Source organism: Ptychodera flava, chromosome 7, assembly GCF_041260155.1.
Source record: "Ptychodera flava strain L36383 chromosome 7, AS_Pfla_20210202, whole genome shotgun sequence".
Taxonomy (NCBI): domain Eukaryota; kingdom Metazoa; phylum Hemichordata; class Enteropneusta; family Ptychoderidae; genus Ptychodera; species Ptychodera flava.
Window position 1 is genome coordinate 10069937 of NC_091934.1, and position 12545 is coordinate 10082481.

Sequence of the window (12545 nt, forward strand, 5' to 3'; positions counted from 1 at the left end):
AACGTGCACAGGTCATGTCGTTCATGTCAAAAACCCTCGTTTAATGATTTTTATTGAATTATTTTTTGCAGAATATGATAAGAAAATAGCTACTTTTCGAGCGAGAATTTTCTGTTTTCTCTTCAGTGAGGTTTTGAAGGACTAGCATACCGACACCATGGATACGCGCTCGTTTGAGGGAACTTGAATATCCCTTCAACCGCGCGTGTGTGTGACGAATTAGCAGCATGCATACTACACATCTAGGAGGTTCTTAATAACTTTATGAGGTACACATGCGACAGATATGAAAAGAATTTGGCTATGTCTTGACGGATATCAGTATTTTAGCTAATATTGTTTCTGTTTTATGAATATTTTTCATGTCCTCTGTTTACCAAGTGCGAACATTTTATTTTGTGCCATAAATACCAACATAATACTTTTCTGCGGTCGTAGTTATGAAGTTACAAAAGAGACCGCAAAATATAGTCTAGAGCAAAATTGAAAAAACAATGTATACATTTGCCAGATTATAAATTTTGTCTAGATTCCTTCGAATCTTGAAAATTACGGAAACCAATATTCGTCTCTTACAGTCCGTGCTCCTGGTCATAGCGCCAGCTTGTGTTCGTTAAAGATGTTTTCCTTGCCTCTAACGCAACCGTATGGCAGACATTCCATATCATCCATATACCGACTTTACATCATATCATTTTTATTTCAGCAGTAACGTAACCCCCATCACAGACCGGTATACACGAGATTCCGGTACAAGATACACGACATGTGGAGCAGGAACCATTTGGCCAGTGCTATATGGCGTGAAACATTCGGGATTTTTAGGAGTTACATTAATATTTTAATACATATTATGAGGTTATATCGAAAATACCGCAAAGGATGTACGAGCACATTGGCGCAGCGTATTGCCCGACACAAAGCGGAGGGCGATGCGCGGCGCCAATCGCATAGTGTCAACAATTTTTCTTCTGATTTATAGCACAAGTGTGGAACGCAATCTCAGAAGCGCTTCTGCAAGTTCTGGATGGTGTGGGTGCACTACACACGTATCGTACAGAGCGCGCATTCGACCAATGATTCCCTTGAAACCGCTCAACAGTGAACGCGCAGATACAGTTGCAGGGGATGGGGTAGCTGGAAACCGTACGTGTTACGGAACGGGCGTTCCGTACAGCTTTTTTAGCGGACGCAAACTTCTATTGTTCTCGATGGTAAATGTATAATATATTATTATGTTTTTCAACTTTTGTATGGTTTACAAAAGTGTTATCGTTCTCTGAAACTTACTATTGTACATATCACTAAAATAGGAAAACCTGACTTCATACTGCCCTATTTATTTTGGCCAGAGAAATGTTTCCTGTAATATACGAAATATAAAAACAAGTCCAGGCTGTTGTACTGTAAAACCATTGAAACTGTCGATCGATGATAAAATATCAAATAGTTTCACGTGGACCAATGAAGTCGACGTCGCAAACATGCATCAATTTATCGGAAAGCAGATGCATTAGATCTCGCTATTTTAGATGGGCCTCATGGCGTTGTAAACTTAAAATTTGAAAAGCTATGTAAAGGCTACTGCAGGAAATTTGTCAGGAGTGAACACAGACTGTGCGCACAGAACATAAAGGTGTATATGCGTTGGCCTACTTTACCTGTGACACAAAATTCATTTCGAAGGTTACTGGATTTCGGTATGCATGCGTTGTGAATTACCAACTGAGGCCGAAACTGTCTACACTGTATCCTTAATCTACAAAAATGCATAATGTGCTTGACTATCACGACTCAATCATCACAACCTTCGAAGATTTCAACTTTCTTTCCTGGTAATAATATAATATCCTATCCCTCCATACAGCTGCACCCTAGCGCGCCCGCAACTGACGAATGGAACACGCAATCATACCCATCCGTAACCCATAACACTAGGTCAAAATTCGTAGTACAGTAATTGTAAACATATACACAAAAGAGCACAGAACAGACAGCAAAGCACTGGTACACACAACAAAGTAAAAATTCATGAAGGAAAGATATGAACCTCTGGCCAAAAGGCCAAGAAAGTGCAAGTGAAAGTGCAACTGCTATACAAGTGAGAAACCTTAGTGACTGGGTAAAAGCATACTGCCAACACATGATGCCCTCTTCCCACGATTCACTGATGCACAGTCAGAATCAGTGTGTTAAATGCCTGACAAATAACACTTCTTTCTATTTTCGTTTTCTTATATCAAACCGTGCTGCCAAGTTTTACCTTGGACATGTCGCTGTACATTATGAACACAGTTATCAGTGTGAAGTAAGTTTAAAGCATGAATTCACTTTTGCCTTGCCTGTAATTCTTCACAGAATTTGATGATTTCATTTTTTTCATCGTCTCTCCTTTGGGAAATTGAAACGTGGTTTTAGCATTTGATTTAATGTAATTTCCCTTTGTAGTGTTGTAGTTTAACACTCGCGTTTTAGGATTCATGGTTTGTACTATTTTCAACGCTGGTGGCCGGTTGTGCCCTTTCTCTCTCCCGCCTATTTTAAATTTAATGACACTGACAGTGTCTTTTGTCCTCCGGGAGTTCATGTGTCTTTACATGCATTTGTGTATGTCCCCTTTTTACCACTTTTGTTACACCTCCGTCTCTCTTTCTACGGGCCGCGTTGTCTTGTCTCTCTTCACATACAGGTCGCTGCCTCTGTACTTCAAATCATGACTGTCTGTCTGCCAGTCTTTGGTCGCTTTGTCGCTTCTCAGTGTCGCCACCCCTTGTCACCAGCTCTATGACTATGTGTAATTCTACAGTATTGGTTTCTTCTCTGCTTTATTCTTTAATTTACAAACCCTTTAGTCAACAAAACTAAGACCATCTATCATAGGTTATACTTTTTACCGAAAACTTATGTCCAGTGACCTCTGCTTAAGAAATATAAATGAGAGGCATTAAAGTTATGATGGCGTGCTTTTCTGTACATCTTATATGATTTTCTGTTTTCGAGCAGCCATACATGCATCTGCACCTTAGCTTCATGAAGTGACCTTCCACTTCTTCTTCATCAAGGCTCGCCGGATTCATTGTTAATGCAAATGATAAACTGTTCACGGGTTAACTGTCCACACACTTAAGTCCTCCCAAGTTCTTCTAAATATTTCAAATTTATACGTCTTCTGTTTCGGGGACTCAAACGTATATTTCATTACCATTGAGAAAAGCAGCAGTGGGCTTCACGTTGATGAAAACGTGAGGTCGAGAACGGACCTCGTCAAGTAAGACAATGGGTTTATACTCTGGGGACGTTGTTCGTTGTCAAACACGTCAACCATCAAGCGCTATGTTGTCAAATTTGATACATTTGGAATCCCATCATTTTCGTTTTATTTGTAAAGTAACAACTGAATTCTAATCTGGACTTACATTCTCCAGTGGTCAATAATAACAAAGCATGATGTACACAGTACATTATGTTGGCAGGGCTGCTTCCTGTATTTCAACATACTGTTTGAAAAAAATATTTGTTTTCCACATGAAAAGACAATATGGTTGCAGATAAAGTCCCTTGACTCGCGGTTATACGTTTTGTAGACAGTGAGAGCAAACTTCTGTACTTGGAAGTTCTTGTACAGAAATATTATAATTCGTGTCAAATTGAGCGCCTTTTAAGTATATATTCACTCACCTAGCTTCAGAAACACACTTGATTATTAAATGTCACTTTTCGCCTTTCCTAAATAACAGTTTATCATATTCATTAAAATTGTCTTCTGAACATCATTTGTAGTACCAGGGCTTGCATGTTTGTATTTTGATGGCAGAGAGTGGAAGGTTTCAGCAACCTCCGGTGTGGACGGATCAAGATATCTATTCCATGTTCTTTGAATTTATATAATTGATGTGAGTAGTCAGTATTTCGAAAGAATTGAAAGGGGCAATAATTGCAACTTTGAATTATATTAAAATATCGAGTACTCTGGAAAGCAAGATATATTAACATTTAGAAAAATATCTACAATCTGCAATTTTATTGCTGCACACATGAAATCTTAGTTGTCGCAGTACCACATGATATTATCACTAGTGTGCCCAAGCGACAATGACAAAAGCTTTTTCAACTCTAGAAGTGTGCAAACCTAAAACGTGTACAATACCAAACCATATAGGCAAGTTTTTTTTCACGTTTTAGCAATGTGAATTCAAAGCAAATGAAGACTTCATCTGTTTGGCTTTACTTTAAACCGGAAGCTCTGGGGCAGAGAGAGAGAGAGAGAGAGAGAGAGAGAGAGAGAGAGAGAGAGAGAGAGAGAGAGAGAGAGAGAGAGAGAGAGAGAGAGAGAGAGAGAGAGAGAGAGAGAGAGAGAGAGAGAGAGACTGTTATCACTTTCTTCCAATACTGCAATAGTTTCTTGCATACTCTAGATTTTTAAATTCCTATTTTAAAAGGTTTCTTTTAAATTAAAAACAAAAACCCTTACGTCTGACGTTTTTGGATATTTACTGTCCCTTTTTATGTCCATTTCTATCCTGTCACCTTAGAATAAATGTCCGAATGTTGAGTTGTCACCTTCCACGGTAAGTCGGTATATGTAAGATTGTTTTATTACTGAATATGGAAAGTCATTGTCTATGCCCTATAGTACACAAATGTGATTCTTGTAGAGACTCGGAATTGACATCAGGGCGTGCTTGTATGTTTGGCCGGCCATTTCACCATCATTGTTTGGTGATCGGAGCCTATCGTTTTCAACGGTGAGTAAAAACAGTGTAAATACGGACACTTCGTCATAATGGCGAAGCGTCTACGTCAGAATCCATGTCATGCGGAGTTTTCAACCTCAACAATGCCAAAATATGTTGATAAATGGCGAGACTTTGACCAGATCATCCGATAAAAACACAATTCTGTGACAAACTTACCATCTTCAAGTTGGCAAATGCGACTTGAGAATCCTAAAACAACGATGGCGTTATAAGTCTGTGTGTTGTTTTATTTACGGTTATAACCGTTTTATTACTTTTGTGTTTGACCTTATTACAGTCATTACACAATGTGTCCTAACGGAGGGGACGGAGTCATCTAAAAGAAGTTTTTAGTACATTTTTTTTGTTATATCGTTGAGTTTAACATTTCTCGGCATACGTGCGCTATTAAAATTTTGATTGACAGTAGAAAGCAGCATGACTATTCCACTGTGTGTCAATGTATGGCTTGTGATTTATAAAAGAACAACCAGGAAACTGAGTAAAAACTTCGTTTGCTGCAACTTTAATCTTTACATCGATTTCAATATAGCAAGTTAATTTTGATAATGTAAGTGTGATAGCATATGTATCTAACATCAACAAGAAGCGTCATGTCTGCATAGATGTAAATAAGCAAAATAAGCAAAAATGTACAAATGACCCAAGCCACGGATCCAGTGAGAAGAGCACCCCGGATTACATAATTGTACAGTGACTTGAAGTAGTGAGAGGTTGCGCTTTAGTTGAAAGTCCAATTGCTATAAGATATATGCAGTATTTTGCAACGTGATAGAAGCACTTTCTGAAGAGAGAATTACCCGTCGACTTGATAACATGAGTGGTTGTTTGCCAAATGTTTGCGGGTGTAAACGCTACAATGTGTGTACCACAAACTGTTCGAGTATTACGCTCACTAGGCTGATTACAGTGTAAGAATCAAAAGGGATTTAACAAGTAGGTGATAAAATGATTTACGAAGAACAAAATACTAATTCTACTTCTTGCTAAATGGAAATGAGTCATACTTGACCAAATGTAGTGCCAAATAACAACTGTCTCCGGGATTGATGTGTTCCAACGGTGCTTTATAGTTTTTCGTCAAATTCAACGGGTTGGCGGTGTGTACCAAATATAATGACGAGCGAAGTATAGTTGTTATATCTTGCACCATAGGGGTTGTACAAATGTCCGTCCCCAGAGGTAGGGGCTGGGTAGGGGTGCCTTGGTCTCAGCTTAGGTTTCTTCTTGCTATGGTTTATTTTATTTTAATACGTTTACTATGCTATGAATTGCCAATGAAGATTTTTACTGCCAACATTTGTTGTATTTGTCTATTATGCAAGCACTGGTTTTCTAACGATTTCTTTTCTTCGTCCGCATCGCCGTGTCACGTATTTGTCCTTTGACAATCTTATGCGAACTTTTGTCACTGTGCTGCGTCTATTATCTGATGCGTTTGATTGTCTAAGCGCCAAAGCAAGCAAGGGTAAATTACTAATCTGTGGACGCTGTCACCAGATTATCACAGGATTAACTTTGACTAAGTCAACAACGAACGCAAAAAGCAAGCTGTAATTTCTGTTATACCTTGCTGGTGCGTTCGAAGTTAATCTGGTGATAATCTGGTGACAGCGTCCACAAATTATTAATTTACCTTGCTTACTTTGGCAAATTAGGCACTCAGACCCATCAGATAATGGACTAAATTATACTACCCTTGCTTGCTTTGGCGAATTAGGCAATCAAACTAGTAAGATAGTAGACGCAACACAGTGACAAAACTTCGCTTAAGATTGTCAAAGGAAAAATACGAAAAAAAATGTTACAAAACCAGTGCTAGCATAATACAAAGACACCAAAGCTGCAAAGAAAGGTTGGTGGTATAAATCTTTATTTGCAATATAAATCATAGTCAAACGTATTAAAATAAATTAAACCATAGCAAGAAGAACCTTGTCCTGAAACCAATCATCAACGTAGACATATCAACTCATATGTTCGTTCATAGCCCATCATGTTCTGACCTTTATTGAAAAAAGTGAAGAAATCCCCTGACTAAACGAATTTCCAGATTTCCACCGCTTTCGTTATAGAATGAAGTCATTGCAAGTTACGATTCCTTAAAGAATAATGCAATTTCTATAGTAGTGTCAAACTTTTTACACTACAATATAGCTTTCCATAAAACAGCACTGTGATTTATTTGTTTACTTCTATACCAGGATCACTTGTATCAAAAATTGTGTCTGCGACAACTTTTTAGAAAAAGTTCCATTCGTCAAAGGCGGCAAGATTGATTATGTGCAAGTGTGTGGGTGACAGTGAACCGACTTGGAATTGATAAATTAGTCACCAGCTTTTGTTTTTTCTCCCGACTTGCTTTGTGTCGCCGCGATGATTATGCACGAACGGCTTAATTGAATTGCCCTTGACCGAGTGGCAGGAAGCGAAGTCATGACTTAGCCGTGAAGCGGAAATCTTACAGAATTTGTGTCACCTAAATTACACCTATCTTTTGCCGGCAGCAACTAATAAGGTTTGTCGCCCAATATTAAGCACGGTCATATCACCATTATATTCTAACATTCATAATCTCATCTAATTCTTTCCGATAAACCGAAGCTAATTAGTTGAAATTATATTGCCTGGACCATAGGATAGAGCAGTGCAAAACACGCTGATTGCTGTATGTTGTTGACGACTTTGCTAATGATGCGAGTGGTACGAGTTTGAGACTCAAAGAACGGGTCAATCAGGCGTGACCGGAAGAATAGATTGTCAAATGAACACTCTCATATCTTTGTTCTGTAGGCAACCGCTCGCCTTGACACGTGTACGCATATCATTATCACAACTGGTTCTCTAAGTCGAATACTTTCACACTCATAAAGTTCCCCTCACATTTATGTCTTTTTGATTACAAACTGAAAGCAGCTTAATGTTGAAAAAAATGTGAGAAGACGCGTACCACTTTTTAGTGATGTCAAGTACAATTAGAGTGTCCAGTAAATTAAATATCTTCTCTCAATCCTGTCCTGAGGAGAGACCGTTCAATTTGATGCATCACATTTCAAAAACTGCTTTGATAGTCTCTGACTTGGTGAACTTTTCTAGCTTTGCTTTGCGTGTGGCCTTCCATTCGTCAAGAAACGAATGCAGCTGTAAATACTTTTTGTCTGCACAGTCAGAATCAGTATATTGTTGAACGTCTACCGCTTCTCATCTGTTGGTGACCTTGAAACAACCCATTTTCACATATACTATTCCAGCAGAAAGAGTCCGTTGTTGCACCTTACAGCGACGTATCATGCGTGGTAAGGTATATCAGTTACTAGGGTAAAGAATATGGCCATTTGTAATTGCTGTAGAGATGCTGGCGATTCGAGGAAGAAGTTGTAAAGAATTAAATTGTCTTAAAACAGGCCCCTTCGAAAATAAAATTTCACAATTAATATGCCGACGATACTAACTTCCCAACTCAACCAGACCCTGGTTTCTTTAATGCATTAGTTAATATCTTGAATGTATTTTCCATAATTTCAGGGTTGCAACCTAATTATGATAAATGCAAGGTGTTACGTATTGGGTCACTTAAAAACACGGCTTTCCATATCAATAATATAGGGCTCAGCCCTTGGTGTCGCGCCAGGGGTTAAGATTGGCAATGTTATTTGTATTGATTCATGATGAACTGTAATTGTTACTTCATAAACGTTTATATGACAACTATGCCCAGTTTCCCTCTGATGAAAGCAGTTCACGTACGTACACGACGTCAAACCCTGCAGCAGGCACTGGCAGGTATAGATTTTCTGTAGCGTGTAAAAATTTTGGACAAAAATTGGCAATTTTTACAATGATAACAGCCTATTGCGTTAAACAAGGGACGTATTATGCAATCATTATCATTGCAATGGTGACCGCACTGCCCAACTTCCACTTGCAAGCTGAAAACTATAGCGTTCCGTCTAAAAACTGGCAATTTCTGAATCTAATTATTGACACAGGGGGCGCTCGTCTATAATTCAATCCGAGCATTCTCGGCGTATGTCCTCGTTCATATGCACGAGTTTTCTCCCTTTATCTATATTAACGATATTTTGTAACAGCGACAAGGTGCATAATAACATTTACTGTCTAATAAAAGAGGTATATTTTATAAAATGAATGTTATATAATAGTAATTTGTTTCGTTTTTGTTTATTTACGAGTACTCAAAAAAAAACATGGCGGCGCCCATGAAAGAAGGGTCACGTGAAGAAGGGTACACTTCCGGTTACTCGAATAGTATATTATGAATAAGCGCATGCGTAGTCAGTAAGCCGCTGGCGCGACTATTAAATGTCCCCTAATTTGGAGGGATGGCGATATTAATGTTCTAGGTATCCAGATTCCAATAGATTTATCCACGTTTTGAAAAGGCGAGGAAGGTACTGGAGCTATAACAGGGCAGGGGACTCACTCTTTACGGGAAAGTAACAGTTATCAAATCTTTTGTTGATTCACAGTTTAATTATCTGTTTATTTCTCCCTTTCACCGAGTATAGCGCCTTCTTCAAGAAGTGCGATAATTTTTAACTTTTTGTTGGGATGTAAACGAGACAAGATCATACAAAACTCACTTGAAAATGGGGTCTTAAATTAACAAATTTACATATTTTTAACCTCACGCTAAAATCTGCCTGGTTTATCAGACTCTTGTGTGATAATAGTTTATTTTGCAGTAACAGATATAAATATTTACTTTCAAGTTTTAGTGGTCCTCCTTTTATTATGTTAATTTAGACAAGACTGATATCGATCTTTTAAAGTCCATTAATTTTGTTTTCTTAAGAGAAATATTTTTTTAGCATGGCTGCAGTATAACTTCACCGCTGTTCTTGACAAAGTAGATGTTTACAAACAACTGTTCTGTTATAATTCTGAAATACGTACATTGGCGACCAGCCAATCATGAGGAATAGCTTTCTTGACAATAATATAATTTTTATCAATGATCTTCTCGATAACACTTGTAAGTTTTTTCTTATGTAAATTTTATCGCAATGCATAGAAAGTGTAAATCCATCTGTTAATTTTTGAACCAGGCAGACATTTAGGATTGCGAAAATAAGGCCTACAGACCTGTAATCTTGATGAGTGTGAACCCTGTAAAATATTCTTCTAATCTGTTGGTATTGAAGACGATAGTTGATTGTACTAAAACCGAGTACAAATATTACCATTTGTAAATGGAACCTTCCTCCACAGAAAATTTGTTACTGGTACGATTTATTTGATGAGATATTATTCATGAAAAATTTGTTATTGCTTCCTTTCCAATTAGCTAGTGATATTAAGCTAAGGAATTTTCAATACAAGTTGATAATGAAGATTCTTCCTTTAAATCGTTTGCTTTATAAATGGGATTAATTAATTCCCTGATATGTAATTATTGTAAAGAGGTTGAAAAGAATTATTATCATCTATTTTGGGATTGTATTTATATAAATCGTTTTTGGATTTCAGTAAAGGAGTGGTTTTAAATGGTTACACAAAATACCACAACTCTTTATGCAATATACTGTATACTTCGTAACTCGTGTTCGAGTTTACTCATAAATCTCATCTTCCTTATTGAACGCTTTTATATATTTGGATGTGAAAATGCAAATTTACTGCCAAATATTCTTAAGTTTAAATTGCCAGTGAAATCTGTTTACAAAACAGAAAAATATGTAGCAATCTCACAAGATGGACAAAGGTGAGTGTTGAAAAATGGGGAGTTTTTGTCAACTTTTTTGATGGTTAGCTTTTTTTCTTTCTGTGTTGTCTTTCTTTTCTTTTGGTCCTTTTCTGTAGTCTTTGTGTTTGTTTACTCAATAAAATTAAAAAACCATGGCCATTGTGCATGGGCACCGGTTCGACCGAAATGATGAAAATGTTCAAGTTCATTGATTCAGCTGAGATCAGTTTTTGCCTACATAAACAAGTTTCAAGGTCATTAATTTTTCGATTGAACTTTGTGTTGTTTGGTAATTGCGATTTGATGAAATACTACCTGAATAACTCGGATTATTCTGATAATTAATTTAATTTAATTTAATTTAATTTAATTTAATTTAATTTAATTTAATTTAATTTAATTTAATTTAATTTAATTTAATTTAATTTAATTTAATTTAATTTAATTTAATCTGTCTGTCTGTCTGTCTGCCTGTTGTCTGTCTGTCTGTCTGTCTCTGTATATATATATATATATATATATATATAGAGAGAGAGAGAGAGAGAGAGAGAGAGAGAGAGAGAGAGAGAGAGAGAGATAGAGAGAGAGAGATCCGATATCTATATTCTCAAGGATATGGTATCATTGGAGGGAATAAAGAAAAGATAAGTGCAAGAAACTTTCAATGGTCAAACATCTCGATGCTAGACATGTCAGATCGTAAAGAATGCAAATCTCAAACTCGACTGTTACAAACGCCATTCGTTTCTCAGAACATAAAGTGATTGAATCCGGCGCAAAGGATCGCCCGAGTCAGGAATCAAAATTGGCAGTTAGAGGGGGATTAGTCACTCACAATTTCGACAAGAAGTCTACCATTGAATCAAAGTGTTTCGACTAAATATGAATCAATGACCGTGATGACCACTGACCGAGAAATATGGAATCAAATGTCAGTGAACTGCAAGTCGCTACCTTGAATCTACTCATCATGCTTTACAACAAAGCTATGCGGAATATACTGGCCTTGCCGCCCTGAATGTAATAAAGCCACATTCTTCATCGTGCACAAAGGTGTTAGAATCAAATGGGATATAACCAATAGGTGTTATTTGGGAAGGACAAAATACTAATACTACTTTCTAGCTGAATGGAAATGAGTCATACCTGACCAACTGAAGTGCCAAATAACAAGTGCCCGGAAATGAAGTGTTCAAACGGCGCTTTTATAGTTTTTCGTCAAATACAAAGGGTCGGCGGTGTGTAACATGTACGATGATGAGCGAAGTATATGGACCAAATGACGAGCTTGCACCTTGCCATCGGGCACACGTTTTCCTCAATATGTTCTCCCATGGCCATACATAGCTTGTGACAATAGTTGTACAAAACCTCAAAAACACGGGCAACGTCAAAAATTAAGGCAATTTTTGAACTCATACACAATAAGACTTTAAAATATACGTCCCTGGGTGGGCTCGAACCATCAACCTTTCGGTTAACAGCCGAACGCGCTAACCGATTGCTACAGAGACGCTAGACAACCATGTTCATGAAAGGGTTTAACGTATTTTCAGAACAGTACTTATGCCTAGTACCCATGTGCTTCTATTAAAAGTTATAATCGTCTTATTTTTCCATATTTTGTTCTCTTTTGTCAACCTGCAGCGAATTTAGTATCATCGCTTCTCTTAAAGAATGTGTGCCAGCGAATAGACAGTTCGATTGGTTGGCAATATGCACCCCGCCATTGACACTGGGAAGAGGTAAATCTTATTATATTCGTGACATTTCTGTCAAAGAGACATGTACGATACTGTCGGCAACAGCGATGTTGCTATTTCCCGTATTTAAGCCAATTAAGCATTGCAACAAATGTGTCAATCATTAGGGCAGATATTACTGTTGGTGAAATAGTACGGAGACGTTGAAACCATACGTCATTCAGTTTCACTGGTAGCTTATTTCGTTAAAATTCAAGTTCATTCCTTACAGTCATTGTTCTTCGAAATATTGGTCGTTTGCACAATAGAGAGACAGAGAGGGGGATGGGAGAGGGAGAGAGAGAAGGGAGCAAAATACCCAGATAGACAGGCGTAAAA